At 37.1% G+C, this 16452-nt stretch overlaps 1 protein-coding gene across 10 annotated transcripts in view; it reads left to right on the top strand.

Annotated features, from left to right (window-relative positions):
• Positions 1-16452, top strand: part of Ppp1r12b (protein phosphatase 1 regulatory subunit 12B) — a 198770-nt gene that overhangs the window by 90438 nt on the left and 91880 nt on the right. The window lies entirely within an intron of this gene.

Here is a 16452-nt window from a genome sequence, read left to right as displayed (position 1 = left end):
TTGGGGCCCCCAGTCCTTAGGTAGCAGAATGACAAGAAGCTTCACCAGGCTAAAGACACCATACAGACAGAACTGCCTTTAGTGTTAAATCTTTTAAATTTGAATTTTTTCTTCAGAACATGACTGTTTTTGAAATGATAATGATGATAAGTTGCTACCTGAGGGACTGGGCTACCCATGGGCCACTGTAAAAGGCCGGACTCTGTGGGCAGTGCACAGAATTGATTAAGAAAATTCCACTTCAGCCTCTTACTTGCCGTGTGATTTGGGGTAAATCAGGTTCCCTTTCTGACCCGTTCCTCATATGTAAAAGAGGGATAGCAGTGCCTACTTTGTAAACTTGTTGTAGGAATCAAATAATTCATGTATGACCCAAATGTTCCCAAGCCTATCTCATGGGCTATTTTGAGGATTAAAAGAAGCATACTATGTAAAAGTTCTTCTCAAACTTTAAAATAATTTAGGGATATGTACACATAATAACTAGTTATATTGCTACCAGTAAAATGCTTTGCGGACTTTCATTAAGATCTGTGTCTAACTTCAGCAGAGCCAAGATCTACTCCCAGAGTGTTAACTATTGCTACTATTTTAGATTTCAGGTTGTTTTATTTAATTTTTAAACCCTATATATTATAGGGATCCTGTATCTCAATGTTTTAAGACTGTGTTCTTCTTTTAAGCCCACTTGTCTTGCATTTTATCTCCTTATCTATTATAGGCATACCTCAGACATAGTACAGGTTTGGTTCCAGACCACCTCGATGAAGTGAATATTGTAAAAAAGCAAATGTTTTGGATTCCCAGTGCATATAAACACTATGTTTATACTGTATTATAGTCTGTTAAGTGTGCAATAGCATTATGTTTAAAAAACCAAAATACATACCTTAATTTTAAAATATCTTATTGCTAAAAAATGCAATGGATTTTCTGAGCCTTTAGCAAGTCATAATCTTTTTGCAGATGGAGGGTCTTGTCTTGATGTTGAGGGCTGCTGACTGGTCAGAGTGGTGGTTGCTGAAGACTGGGGTCATTATGACACTTTCCTAAAATAAGACAATGAAATTTGCCTCATCAATTGACTCTTCCTTTCATGAAAGATTTCTTAGAAGAGTGAGATGTTGTTTGATAGTATTTTACCTACCATAGAACTTTCCACATTGGAGTCTGTCCTCTCAACCCTACCCCTGATTTGTTAGCTAAGTTTATGTAAGATTCTGAATCCTTTAATTTCAGCAGTGGTTGCAGCATCTTCACCAGGAGTAGACTCCATCTGAAGAAACTGTTTCCTTTGCTCATTCATAAGAAGCTCCTCATCTATATAAGTTTTGTTGTGAGAGGCAGCAGTTCAGTCTCTTTCTCTGCTTTTAACTCTGGTTCTCTTACAATTTCCAACGCATCTGTAAATTGAAAACTTGAACCTTTCAAAGTCATCCATGAGGGTCAGAATCAGCTTCTTCCAGACTCCTATTAATGTTGATATTTCAACCTCCTTCCATGAATCATCATTGTTCTTAAATGGTATCTGAAATGGTGAATACTTTCCAGATGGTTTTCAATTTACTTTGCCCAGATCTATCAGAGGAATCACCATCTATGACAGCTGTAGCCTTATGAAATGTATTTCTTAAATAATAAGACTTGACAGTAAAAATTACTTTTTGATCTATGGGCTGCAGAATGGGTGTTGTGTTAACAGTCATGAAACAACATTAATCTCTATGTGTATTTCCATCAGAGCTGGTGGGTAACTAAGTGCATTGTCAATGAGCAGTAATATTTTGAAAGGAATCTTTTCTTCTGAGTAGTAGGTCTCAGAGTAGTGGGCATAAAATATTTAGTAAGCTATGTTGTAAACACATGTGCTGTGTTGTTCTATTTAGGGAACACAGGCAGAGTAGATTCAGTATAGTTTATAAGGACCCTAGGATTTTCAGAATGGTAAATGAGTGTTGGTTTCAATTTAAAGGCACCAGATAGATAAATGCATTAGCTCCTAACAAGAGAGGCAGCCTGTTCTTTGAAGCTTTGAGCCAGGAATTGACTTCTCCTCTCTAGCTATGAATTTCATAGATGGTGTCTCCTTCCAATAAAAAGCTATTTCATCTGCATTGAAAATCTGTTGTTCAGCACAGCCATCGTCATCAATTATCTTAGCTGGATCTTGTAGATGATTTATTGCAGCTTCTACATCAGCACTGTGGCTTCACCTGCATTTTGATGTTATAGAAGTGGCTTCTCTCTTTAAACCTCCTGAACCAACCTCTGCAAGCTTCAGACTTTTCTTCTGCAACTTCCTCACCTCTCAGCCTTGCTAGAATGGAAGAAAGTTAGGGTCTTGCCCTAAATGATCCCCTGAAGGAATGCTGTGACCGGTTTGGTGTTCTATCCAGACCACTAAAATCTTCTCCATATCAGCAATAAGGCCGTTTCTCTTTCTTATCATTTCTAGGGTAGCACTTTTAATTTTCTTCAAAAACTTTTTCTTTGCATTCACAAATTGGCTAACTGGCACAAGAAACTAAGCTCTCAGACTTTCTCACTTTTAACAAACCTTTCTCACTAAGCTTGATCATTTCTAGCTTCTGATTTAAAGTGAAAGATACGTGACTCTTCCTTTCACTTGAACACTTAGAGGCCATGGTGGAGTTATTAATAGTTCTAATTTCATTGTTGTTACATCTCAGGGAAAAGGGAGGCCTGGGGAGAGGGAGAGAGATGGGAAATAGCCAGTGGGCAGAACAGTCAGAACACACACAACATTTGTCAATCAAGTTCACCATCTTATATAGGCCTGGTTATAGAGATCCAAAGAAATGTTACTGATCACAGATCACCATACAGATATAATCATCATGAAAAAATTTGAAATGTGATAATTAGCAAATTATGACACAGTGAAGTGAAATGAGCACACACTGTTAGAAAAATGGCTTACTCAAAGCAGGGTTGCCATAAACCTTCAATTTGTAAAAACCATAACATGTAAAGTGCAACAAAGCAAAATACAAGGAAACAAGATATGCCTATATTTACAATGTAACGCATTGTTGGGACATACTTCATGGATATCTAAGGGGAAAATCTTCTTCATGGTAATATAGTGCAACCATGTGCATATCTTCTGATGCCATTTCTTCCCTCACCAAGAGGTGTCCAGGAATCTTGGACATTTAGGCAACAGCTAGTGAGCTAAGCATGTGGATAATGGTAGCAACTGATTCTTGTAGAGATAGGGTTCCATATTGTTGTATCCACTGGGTTTTGTGTATTGCTGATTCTAAATATGTCTAGGTAAATGCATCTTAAAGATGTCTTTTAGTAACTTAAATGTTAATTGAGCTATAAGATTATAAGCAAGCATGTGTGGGTTCAATCCCTGACACAAAGACTAAAAGAAAAGAAAGCATTGTGATAGGTTTACTGACACTTCTTTAAAAAAAAAAAAAAACAATAAACAAAGCAGTAATGCATCTTGTAACTAATTTTTAGATGTGTTTTAGGTGTGATAGAATGTGGTGCTATTTGTTTAGTAAGAATGAGGCTGGCAATCTATATTTAAAATCATGAAGTGGGCAATGAATGCATATGGAATTTCTTTTGAGGATGAAGCAACTCTTTTAGAATCATGGTAGTTACCATTGAATGATATACTTGGGGGTTTAAAAATAACATCAGTATTGTTTAGCAATACTAATTCTGGGAAGGAAGACCTGGGTGCTGTCTCCTAAGAGTTAACTGTAATGAAATTTAGGGCCTTGAATTAAAAGTCTGCTACTCTTTTGCCATTTCTGTTGCTGAACATTGCCATTAAAACATAACCTCACTTCATTTTCCAGAGACAATGGCATTTGTCATGCAAGTCCTCAACAGTTTAGGAGGGGATGTTTAAAACAATCCACCCCTCAGGACTCTTGCACTTAGGAGAAAGGACAAGAGTTCATTCCCTGAGGCAGCAGAGCCTCTGGTTCTGCTCCCATTCCTCAGCCAATTCAGAGAGCAGTCACTTAACACCTGCTACTCAAAAGCCCTTATCAGCCATGTCTTCACAGTTAATCTCCTTCTGATAAAGTGATTCTTTTTTCAGAGCTGAATTAGCAACACATGGGAGGGGCCAAAATCGTGTGCCCTTATTCCCCCTCCCACTTCCTGTCTACCAGTTCATTTTCCCATATTATCAAAAGACCACTGCTTTAAAAACAATCTCATAAAATGGGTTCTGGTGTTTACTGGGGAAGAACAACTAGAGGAGTGGCCACCTGTTTGTTGAAACTTGGACTTATGGGAATGCAGCTGCACAGGTGTGTGGCAAGGTGTGTCTGAAGTAGCTTTACCTCATGTGGATTGATTTGATCTGGCAGTTGAGTGCCTTGCCATTCCTCATTTTATGAAAATCAGAAGCACAGGAAGTTGATCTGTGTGTTCCAGGGAATTGAGACAAGCCTCTGCCAAAGTTTCCTAATACTCAGTATTTGAAGGCTAACTTGGATATTCTGAACTGAGACTTCAGCAAGTGCTTGACATGGAATGGCAGAAGCAACAGGTAAAAAAAAAAATTCTGCCTGACAGCTTAGATATTCTGTATATATGTTTGTACTCTGTCCTCCTTTTCTGATGGTTCTTTGGGAAGCTGACTTGTTGCATAGATTGTTTTAGTGTTGTGACTGGAGGAGAAGGAGAAGGTAGGTAGGAGGAATAAGATACGAAGTGTTCAGAATAACTGCTTTTGGAACTTCTTTTTTTTTCTTCATATTCTTAATGAATTTAAACATGTGCTTTGATCTAAGAATCAGACCAAAGAGGTTGAGGTTACCGAAGACAATTAAGAAATTCAAGAAGTAGGATCTCTCTCTCTCTCTCTCTCTCTCTCTCTCTCTCTCTCTCTCTCTGTCTGTCTCTCTCTCTCTCTTTAATTTTTATTAGTTACCGATGGACCTTTGTTTATTTATTTGTTTATACGTTGTGCTGAGAATCGAACCCAGGGCCTCACACATGCTAGGCAAGCGCTCTACCACTAAGCATAACCCCAGCCCCAAATTTTCTCCTTTTAAGAGGAAATTGGTATTGGTACTATTATTCTTAAATTGGATGGTAAGAATACGCAGGTAGTGATTGTATTCTTTTTTGTTTTAAATTTTTCATACTATATATTTTAAATAAAAATTGTCAGGTATTTAGAGAAATTAGAGAGAGAAGCTGGTTTATATAGGTGAAGGGCACTTTGCAAACTGAACTGGACTTTGAAGAAGAAATTATAAAATGAAGAGGGGAATTTATTGAGGTCTGTGTAAAAGCTGTTTATTTACCACAAACTTTACAATCAGATGAATATTGATGAAAGTAAACATTTTTCTCCATCTATAAGATGAGAAGCTTCCTAATTGATCTTGTATATGCAGAGGACCAGTTTCCGAGCAAAATTCAAAATCATGCTAAGCCAGGCAGTCTCGAAAATCCTGCTGACAATTATTAGTCATTTTAGTCCTGTAGAGAGAATACTCATCAGGTTCTTCTAAAAATGTTTGTTTACTTATACAAGGTCTTGCTATGTTGCTGAGACTGTCTTTCAACTCCTTATCCTCCTGTCTCAGCCTCCCCAAGCCACTATGGCTACCTTTCATCAGGCTCTGAATTCACCTTACCCAGAACTGTACTATTCTCCCTATCCTTCTCATCCTTTTCTTTCTACTCTTCCTGTATTTTATAGCCTTAGTAATTGCATCAGCTTACCCAGATATAAAACTTAGACATTTCCTGAATTCATTCTACCTTAACAATCCTCTTCCTTTGTCCATTCGAAACCTTTTCCCTGGAATATGGTTCCCCCGCCCTCACCTTCTCTACTTAACACATTATTCATGCATAAGAACTCCCACAGATTAAACCCTACTGCTCACTATCCTGCTCCCCATCTCCAGGCTGAAATCAGATTTGTTCTTCAGTAGTACTGTTATTCCGACTAGTTTAATCAGATAAATAATATGTTGTTGCTCTTCATTCACTACACTGTGAACTTTGTGGTGCTGCTTTTCTGTAGGGTTTTCTTCTCACCACAGAGCCTAATACATAGATGTGTCAATGTTGAATAACATTTTCTTAAATGAAAATAAGCCCTGTGTTATAATCATCTATGTCCATAAGATGGCAGCAGAGGAATGTCAATTGATCTTGGTGCATTGCTCCTGAAGTCCCTGTTTTGTGTTTGAATCAGTTTTCAGATGAGCTTTATCTCCCCCATTCCATTTTAAGTGTATTGATATAAGAAGTGCAAATATTTTCTGAAATGTGGAGGCCCTTTGTGAACTTCCACTCTGGTGCTTCTTCAAAATAGAGAAGCAGGCACAAGGTTAAAAAGAAAAAACAAAAAACTTCCCTGGGTTGCAAGAAGGATACCTCATTTACCCTTAAGCAAAGCATACAACTTATGCCTTCTCAGGCAAGCCATGTAACTCCCCTAGTCTGAGTTTCTTAATTGGCAATTTGGTGACGTTAGGAGATCTATAGATAATATTGGATTCTAAAAATCACAGAATTCCAAACCATCAGTGACTCTCACCATTTGTGTGCTCCATGTTGTGCTAAGAACAGTGGGTTATGATAAGAAAGGCATATGCCCCACGTTGTACCATCAAGATTCAGTACATCAGGGCTGGGGTTGTGACTCAGTGGTAAAGCACTTGCCTAGAATGGGTTTGATTCTCAGCATCACATACAGATAAATAAAAGTCCACCAACAACTGAAAAAAAATTTTAATCTAAAATAAAAATATTTAATAATCAAATTTATACATAGCAAACCATGAGTACTTATTAGAGAATAATACATCCTTGAGTGCAAAATTGCATTCAGGTAGGTATGTTAGGAGTTCAGAGAAGGTGAGTGGTATAGAATGGAATGTCTAGGTAGCAGGGTGCAGTGGTACATGCCTGTAATACCAGAGACTTGGAGAACCAAGTGAGAGGTTGTCTTACAGGCCACCTGTCCAGTTTTGGGTAAGGATGCTGGGTTAAGAAGTTTACTGTTGGGAGAGTTCTAGAGTATTGGGTATGTATATTTCTATTTAAAGAAGTTTTGAAAAATTGGAATTAGCTGACAGCAATTGCATGAATCATTTCTGATTCTACTTTAAACAATTCATTTTCTTCCTTAGAGTCTCTTAGATAACCCTGGGCAATATACTGACCCAGTTCTTTAATTTATTTCCTCTTAGGAAATCTTAGTCTTCTAACCTGAAAGGGAAATAGGATACGATTCACAATCCCTGTGCACTTGTGCTGAAAATGGGTTACTGATCATTGACATGTAAATAAAATACAGTAATAGCTGAAAGATCCCTCAAGAACCAAGTTCCTTTATAATGAAGCTGATGGTATTTAAAAGAAACCACTTGGCACACAAAATTCATAAATAATGGGAAGCAAAACTGTAAGCTTAGCTTTATCTATGACACAGATTTCCCTGTGTAAAGACCATTTGTCCTTGACAGGTGCTTGTCTTTCCCATCTTGATGGAACTCACCTTTAGCCCTGCACTGCCCTCTGGTGTTGCCATATTTCACTTTTTCCTCTGCTGTTAGTCTTTGAAAGTCCTCTAATTTGCCAGGCACAGAGGTAGTGGTGCATGCCTATAATCTCAGAGGCTCAGAAGCCAAGGCAAGAGGATTCCAAGTTCAAGGTCAGCCTCCAAAATTTAGTGAGACCCCTGTCTCAAAATAAAGAAAGGGCTGGGGATGTGGCTCAGTAATAAAACACCTCTGCGATCAATCCCTTATACAGAAAAGTTGGGGGGACTCTAATTTCACTTTATCCACTTCCTGACCTCCTTTTCGCTCTTCTATTAGAAGAGAAATTCTGCCACACCTGCATATCCAGTGAAATTGCTCTGCTAAATGGTCCTGTGAAGATCCTTGTATCAGATTTCGTGGTCACTTCATCTTTTACCTTGAACTTTCAGCAACATTTTATAATTTTGACTATTACTTTCTTAAATTTTTATTCTACCATGGCCTCTCTGATACCATTCTTTCCTGGATTACTTCTGTCTTTTCTGATTGCTTCTCCTTTGTGTCCCTTCTTAGCTGTTTTTCCTCTGTAACATCTTTAAACATCATTCTACAAGCGTCCTTTGTTTCTCTGTCTGTGACTCTCCCCAGCTGACCTTATCCACTCCAGCTGCTTCAGTAGTCACTTCAATCTCTTGTCTCAAGTCCAGACTTCTCTCCCATTCTTCATAAAATGGCATGTAAAGAGCTCAGGATAGTGCCTGACTTCTAGTGAGTATTCCATGACAAGCCATTTGAGACCATTATTTTTCTTCCCCTCTTATTTCTTTGTGTAAAGAATAGTTACAGGTTTGCATTTCTTTAAGGGTTTTTCAAGTCCTCTTTGGAAAGAGGGTATAAACAAAATAAACCAAATAAGTCTTCCCTCTGACCTTTAAAAGGCAAGAAAAAAAGTCATGTTTAAAAAAAAAAAAAGAAAAAGAAAATCTTTGTTTATGGTCCTGCATAAGTGTCACCCATTTGGGAAACTTGGAGATCAAACTAGAAACCTTTTCCTTCTCCACTACTCACCTTTAATCTGTCACCAAGTCCTGCCATTCTCAAGAATCCATCAAGTCCCTGTCTCCTCTGTACCTGCACTGTCCAGTTGTTTCAGGCCTCCCAGCCTAGACCTTTGGCCTTCTTCCCCTCAGAGCAACCCCCAACCGCGCCCCACAGCCAGTCCACCCTTACAGTGCCACAGCAGGGATTGTTGTTCCTGCTAGGTCACTGTCTACTACTTAAAATCTGAGAAGGTGGCCCCAGGAATTGTTGTACCCCCTTGTTTTCTAGGAAGCCACTTGTTCTACTCAGATCACCTCACTGTGATGTTTTATTCCTGAGTCTCCCAGCCAGTATCAGGTTTCCTCTCCAGAGCACTATTTGTGGCATTTTGCTGTCTTCAATTTTAATTATCACTACTTAATATGTTCATCTTCCCCACAAGATCCAGTTTTCAGGCAAACCTTCAAACCTTCATTTTTTATAAGTCAAAAACGGCAAGATGGGAAGATGGCTGAATATGAAAAAAATGGATCGACATACTATTGACTAAACTTTAAAAATGGCAAATAAGCAACTATTTGGTTGGAGATTGGGGCCAACCTTAGGACAAAACTAATAGTCCAGATTCTGAATTTTTTTCATAACTTAATCCAGTAATTGTTTTGGAATACCTAACCTAGGGCAGGCTCAGTGCTCAGTATTGGTAATGTAATGACAAAGAGTGGTCTCCACCTTCCTGGAACTTGATCACAGTGGCAAGCACTGGTTAGAATATAAGGAATTTCATTCACTAGATCTTAAAGCCCCCCCCCCCCGTTTTTGTTTTTATAATCTACAATCTATTGTAGTATCCAATGTCTAACTTAGTGGGCTAAGGTAATTGTTATATTACATATTATTTTTAAATTTGAATGAAAATTCTATGCATTTCTTCAATAGTATATTTTAATTTTTTTTTCTGCAATTAAAAAAAAAATCCCTTAGCTGGTGGGAAGTGATGGCTATAAAGTGTCATGAGGGAATTAGAGGGATGATGGAACTATCCTCTATCTTGATTATGGTGATACAATACATGGGACTGTGTGCATTTGCTAAAACTCTCAGACCAATATACTAAAAAGGGCAAATTTTCCTGCATGTAAATTATACCATAGGAAACATGACTTTAAACAGTGTCACTGAGTTTTGACTTAAAAACTCAAAAAGTTAAGTTAAAAAGTTTTAACACATAATCATTGCATATGTTTATCAGGTGCAGTGTGACATTTCAATACATGTGTACAATGCGTAATGATCAGACCAGGGCAAATGGTGTATCTCTCACCTCAGACATTTATCATTTCTTTGTGTCAGAAATATTCAAAATTCCTCTATTAACTATTTTGAAGTGTTCAATTAATTGTTTTGAATCATGGTTATCCTACTACTCTGTGATTCCTCCCATGCAGCTGTACCACCCCTGTACACATCAGCCATCTCTTCCCACTCTCCTTCCTCCACCCACAGTCTTAATTAAAGGACTTTGATACATCTGCAAAGTATAGGTGATTGGAAAATTAAGTTAATAGACCTATAGGCCTCCTCTGAAGGTAAATCTGGTTTACCTTCTAGACCCTGCCCCCTTTAATCTGAGCTAAGATAAAGTACAGAAATCCTTGATATTGTTAGCAAATTTTGTGTACATGTAAGTACTTTTATTCTGGGAAAGAGTTACAGTTTTTATCTGATTGTTAAAGGTATTAGTGTTTAGTACAGGTTAAGAACCACAGGTATGGGAGCTTTTCCTACTCCCCCGATCCCCGTACTCCCCCAACACTCTCCCCCGCTTTTTTTTTTTTCCCCCAATAAAGGCCATGCTAGTGATTATAGCAGCTAGAAAGTAATTTCTAGGAGCTGGTGAGAGTAGAGGAGTCTGTAAATCTATTAGTCTTTAAGTTTTCCACATTGTGAAATATGAATATCTCTCTGTTATATGTATCTTTTCGGCTTGCAAGAGTTCTTTTTATATTAATGATCACTTTTCAGGGTTAAAGGTTTGTTAACCTTAACTCTTAAAAAGTTCATTTACAAAATTATCCACCATAACTATATTTTAAGTAGAAAATAAAAATTACATTTTCACCTACAGTAATATTACTGCTAAAATATTTATAAGTTGTTTGAGATATAGTGTTATTATACTTATTCTTTTTTTTAATTATTAAACATTACAAATACCAAGTTAGTTTGATCAGGTCCCAATGTTTTGCCAAATTGCTTGTTCTTTTTAAATAAATTATTGAGAATATATGGCTTAAGCCCCTGTAGACCCTGATCTCATCTCTTAACACCCTCTCTACCAGGTAGTCACCATCTGAATATAAATATCCTGAATTTGATATTTATCATTCTTAAACTTATTGTTGTTATTATTTTATTTATGCACACACAAATATTTTTTACATTTTTACACTTTGCATACATTATTTTGAAACTTACTGTTTTTACCCAGCATTCACCTTAAATGCTTATTTTAGTCTATCTTTTCTTTTTTTTTTCCTGTGTTAAGGTCTTCTTTTTTCTAACATTAATGATGTTACTGCATACTTCTTGTTCATATTTCTTTGTATAAATGTGCAAGAGTTTCCTAAAGGGTATATATTTTCAAATCAATTTCTGGTCTGAAGAAGTGAGTATATATTGCTACCTTCTTTGTATCACTAACACTGTATAAAAGTTGCTAGTTCTTTCTACTTGACATAGTTGGTTTTTTTTTAAAAATATTTTGCCAGTCTAAGGAAAATGTAGTTTCTTCTTGTTTTAATTTGCATTTTCTTGATACTAGTGAAACAACATTCCTTCCTTCCTTCCTTCCTTCCTTCCCTCCCTCCCTCCCCCTTCCCCCCCTCCCTCCCTCCCCAGAGGTCCTTAATCATTGAGCCACATCCCCCAGCCATTTTTATATCTTATTTTGAGACAGGGTCTAATTTGCTTAGGGCCTTGCTAAACTGCTGAGCTGCCATTTTTATATCTTATTTTGAGACAGGGTCTAATTTGCTTAGGGCCTTGCTAAACTGCTGAGGCTGGCCTTGAATTTACAATCCTTCTGCCTCAGTCTTCCGACTCACTGGGATGACAGGTGTGCACCACTGTGCGCAGCTAAAATAGCATTTTCTCGTCCATTAGTAGATTTTTCTGGCTTCCTATTTTGTGAATTCCTTGATTATGTGTTTTATTGATATTTGTTGTTGTTGGGGTTGTTGGTCTTTTAAATTAAAAAAATGGTTTAAGCTCTTTATATTTTCCATGTACAGATATTTTCCAAGTTAGCCCCTGTAGTACTTTTTAGTTTGTTTTTTAATGTCTGTATAACACTTTATCATATGAATGATCCGTAATTTATTTAACCATTCTCCTATTGTTTGAGAGTTACATTATTTCCAAGTACACTTTGTTTGTTGGCTTTATTGCATTTTCTTGACTAAAAGAAAATTAACCATAGAGTTGAATTTGTCCTGATCTATTTTGTAATCAGTGATAAATATTTGAGATAGTTGGCCATGTCCAGTTGGTATAGCCTGTGGGTATGCAGTAAAGCAGCACTCACTGGCCTTGTGCATGAATCTGTTATTGTTGGCATCAGCAACACCTGCTCTGACCAGTGAACTAATTGTAAAGTGACCTACATAAGTAAAAGATTGTTTTTGTGAAAGTGGCTTTGGCACTTGAGGCTGGCATGTTTCTAATGGAACCAATCAATATTCCAAAAGAAAAGAATCAAGATGATATAGTATTTATCTAAGATACATCACAGAAACACCAGACTCCCAAAAGGAGTTCTCTGAGCCATAGTTTGGTGCTCTAGAACTTAGGGACTAGAGCAAGGATCAGCAAAATGATCTGAAAAGGACTAGATAGTAAATATTTGAAGCTTTACAAGCCATCTGGCTTTAGTTCCACCAGGGTAGAATGGCAAGCAGTGAGTATACAGCTCATCCACTGATTTATGTATCATCTAGGACTGCTTTGGCACTAGAAAGTCTGTAAAACCTAATGATTTATTACTTGGGTCTTTACAGAAAAAAAAATGTGCTGATCCCAATGCCTGCAAACTCAGTACTATTGGCATTTCAAGACAGCTAATTCTGCCTAACCCTACCTTTGGGGAAAGAGAGGTCAAAATTGTCTCATTTTGAGAACTCTTGATTCACAGAATTCAGGAAATGCTGAGATTGACTGCAGGAAGTTTCCTCCTCCTCCTCCTGCTGGTCCTTCTTCACTTAAACCTCATCTCTGATGTCAGTGTTGAAATAGGTCAAAAAGACACACATGCATTTGAATGCAATTATCCCAGACCATAAAATCAGTTCACATTTTGATATGTGACATATACTAGATCTAGAAATCTGTAGCTAGCTTATCAAATTTAGTAGTTCTTATAGCCTCCCTCTATGTAGATTTAACCCATTTATAGCAGATCTGAAATCTGTCCCTGCATTTCTCTCATGTGTTTCCTTTTAATCTGTCTCTTCACCCACCCTTTAAATTTGCCAGCTGGCCAGGCCTGAGCCTCCTGTGAGGCAATGTTTATAGCTCACTTGGATGAATGCAGCAACTAGGATAGCCCAAGGGCAGATGAAATAGTATCCAGAACAAGAATGCTCTTTTGCGTACCTCCTTTTACATGAGGAATAATTCTCCCTCCCCTGTCTATCAGATGAGAAGTAGTATTGATTGGTTTGGTACGCTGTATAAAATATGCATCTAATGGAATGGTATCTTCGGAACTATTAGTAGCATTGGTTCTGCCGAGCCCCAAGATTTTGCCTTCCTCCCCATTTCTCCTCCCCTTCCTTCTCCTCCTCCTTTCTAGTAGCAGCTTCTTAGCAAATTACAGGCTTTGCCTCTGGGTTGCTGGATAGCAGTGGCAGTGCAAGCCTTTTCTAGTTTCCAAGGGAGACCGGGTGCTGAGACTGCAATCTTTCCCAGCAGCCACTTACCTTCCTTGCTCTTCGTCTCCACTCATCTCTTGACCTTCATTCTGCCATGCAGGCCTACGCAAGGAGGTAACAGTCTGTTTTCTTGGAGCTCTCTGTGTCAAAAGGGGCAAGAGGGAAAGAGGGGTGGTATGGGATAAGGCATGTGGAGACAGCAGAGTGCAAACATTGCAATTAGCAAAAAAGTAACTCTGAGTGTGCTGCATCAGTGAGCCTGTTCCTGTTTGTTGTATCTATAAATATCTTAAAGTTGGGAGCCCCAGAACAACCTCATAAAACTTAAAAGTACCACATAAAAAATGTAAGGTTACAGTAATATTGCCTCTGGGAAACACAGAAGAAAAGTGAGAACTTCGACAAGAAAATAAAATCAGTTGCTTTTAAACTTAGCTGGTGAATAAACTGTGTTCTCGACAAATTTTGTTAAGTTTATGTTGTATGAGTTGGATCTGATTTTCAGGTTTAAGAAAGGGGCTGACAATAAATATCTTTTAATTGGATTTTTCAGGACTTCAAGTTTTTTTTTTTTTTACAGTGTGGTATTCAGTAGTTGTGTGTGACTATTTAAGTTTAACTGAAATGAAATGAAAAATCAGTTTCTGTGTTGCACTAGCCACATTTTAAGTGCTCAGAAACCACACATGACTACTGGCTACCATATTGGGCTGTTCAGATATATAAATTTCCATTGTCACACAAAGTTCTGTTGCAAGTACAAAAGGAAATGGCATATGGAATATAGGAAATTTAGTATAGTAGGCCCTCTGTACCAATGGGTTCTGAATTGGTGGATTCAACCAACTGCAAATCAAAAACTAATCAGGGAAAAAAAACTGCATCTCTTCTGAACATGCATAATTTTTTTCAGGTCAAAATTCTCTAAACAATACAATATAACTACTATTATCATAGCATTTACGTTGTATTAGGTATTGCAGATAATCTACACATGATTTAAAGTATATGGAAGGATGTTTGTAGATTATATGCAAGTGCTGCACCATTTTATAGATAGGACTTGAGCATTTGTGGATTTGGCATGGGGGAGAGTGTCCAACTGAACCAACCACCCCTCCCTACTCAGGGAAAATGTTTATTTGGCCAGACCAGTTAGTAAGCATTTTAACTGGAAGTTTTCAAGGACATTTGCCCAGAATCAGCATAAATATGGATTCACTGTGGCTTAAAGCTGAATGGGACCTTAAAAACTGTAGACCAACCCCTTTATTTTATAAATGAAGAAACCAAAGTCCCAAAAGATTAAGTCTTTTAAGGCAAACTTGTAATTGAAGTAGAATCCAGTTATCTGTTCTATTGTTCCATAGTATGAGCATCCCATTCCCAATTAGAGACAGTAAGTAAAACTTGAACTAAAACCTGACTGGTTTTAGTTCAACTAAATCAACTGCATCCTTCAAAGGAGAAGTTAGTCACTCTCTTCTTTGATACATATCATTTGTTTATGATGGACTTGTAGCATATAGATGGCAACCTCTGGAAATGTAAAAACCAGCTTTTCCAAAATACACCAGCCCCCCTGCAAAGACTGAAGCCTGACTTCCAGTCAGCTTAGTCTCAAAGTGGATTAAGGAAATTTGCCTCATCCCCGTGGTTCTCAAAGTATAAATGAGCATCATCAGCAGAGAAATAATTAGGAATGCAAATTCTTAGATTCCCACCCTAAACCCTACCAAAGCAGAACTTCTGGGGTTGTGGAATCTCTCCAAGTGATTCTGTGGCAAGTCAAAGTTTGAGAACTACTTTTACCTAATTGCTCTGAAGGATGACATCTTCTAGTGCTGTGAGTTAAAACTACATTTTTTCATTAATTGTATCTGGAGTTAATTCAAAAGTTACTAGCTATACCAGGAAATAAAACCGATTTACCAAAAGATCAAAAGAAAAAATAGATAATAGGACCAGATCAGATAGTGATATTATCAGACATGGACTTTAAAATAATTATGATTAATATATTCAAAAAAAATAAGATGGAGGATTTCACCAGAGGATTGCAATCTATTAAAAGAATCAAGTGGAAATTCTAAACTGAAAAATAACTGAAATTAGGAAATTCAATTGGTTAGTTTGCATCAAACCTGCCAAAGAGAGGATTAGATGGGACAGTAGCAAATATCCAGAATGAAATTTACAGAAATAAAAAGATATACAGAAAAAGATAATAAATACATGAAATGTGGCCAGTCAGGCCTAACATAAGATTATAGTCTCAGAAGAAGAGAACTAACTTTTTTCATGGAACACCATTTTATAATGACTAATGATGACACTATGGTTATGGAGACATTTTCTTGAAAATGAACCAAGTGAGCCTGGTAAGTATTTGTTGCTAATCATAAAATTTAAACTTTTAAGCAAAAATTAGAATTTTAGAAAACTTGTATATGTCACTGTAATACTGACATCTTCCTATTATGTAGATTGTTCTAAGGTCAAAGGTGATATTAAGGAATGTCTTTTTTTAATTGTATAAATAAATGTGTCAGTATTAGGAAGATATGCATAACTAGGTACACTGATATTTTTCAAATGACTAATGGAGATATAATGTTACAAAATCATGTATAGATAAGAAGATCCAAAGTGCAAGGTAGACCAATGCATCTTTTTTAAAAATATTTTTTAAATTGTAGATAGACACAATACCTTTATTTTGTATATTTAGCTTTTTTTACATGGTGCTGGCGGTTGAACCCAGTGCCTCAGGAGTACTAGGGGAGTGCTCTACCACAGCTCCAGCCCAGACCAATGCATCTTAATGTAACAGAATATGAAAAGTCTCTTAATACATTTCAGATTCCACATTGGTATAGTATCAAACAATATCCACAGTTATCTGAAAAAATAATCACAATATTCCTCATTTTTGCAACTGTATATCTGTGAAAGGCTAGTTAGTCTTAATA

The sequence above is a fragment of the Marmota monax genome, unplaced genomic scaffold (assembly GCF_021218885.2).
Source record: "Marmota monax isolate L192 unplaced genomic scaffold, Marmota_monax_Labrador192_F-V1.1 WCK01_AAM20220418_F8-fsc00099, whole genome shotgun sequence".
NCBI classification, from domain to species: domain Eukaryota; kingdom Metazoa; phylum Chordata; class Mammalia; order Rodentia; family Sciuridae; genus Marmota; species Marmota monax.
Note: the sequence above shows the minus strand (reverse complement) of the source record. Positions and strands in the feature narration are given on the sequence as shown.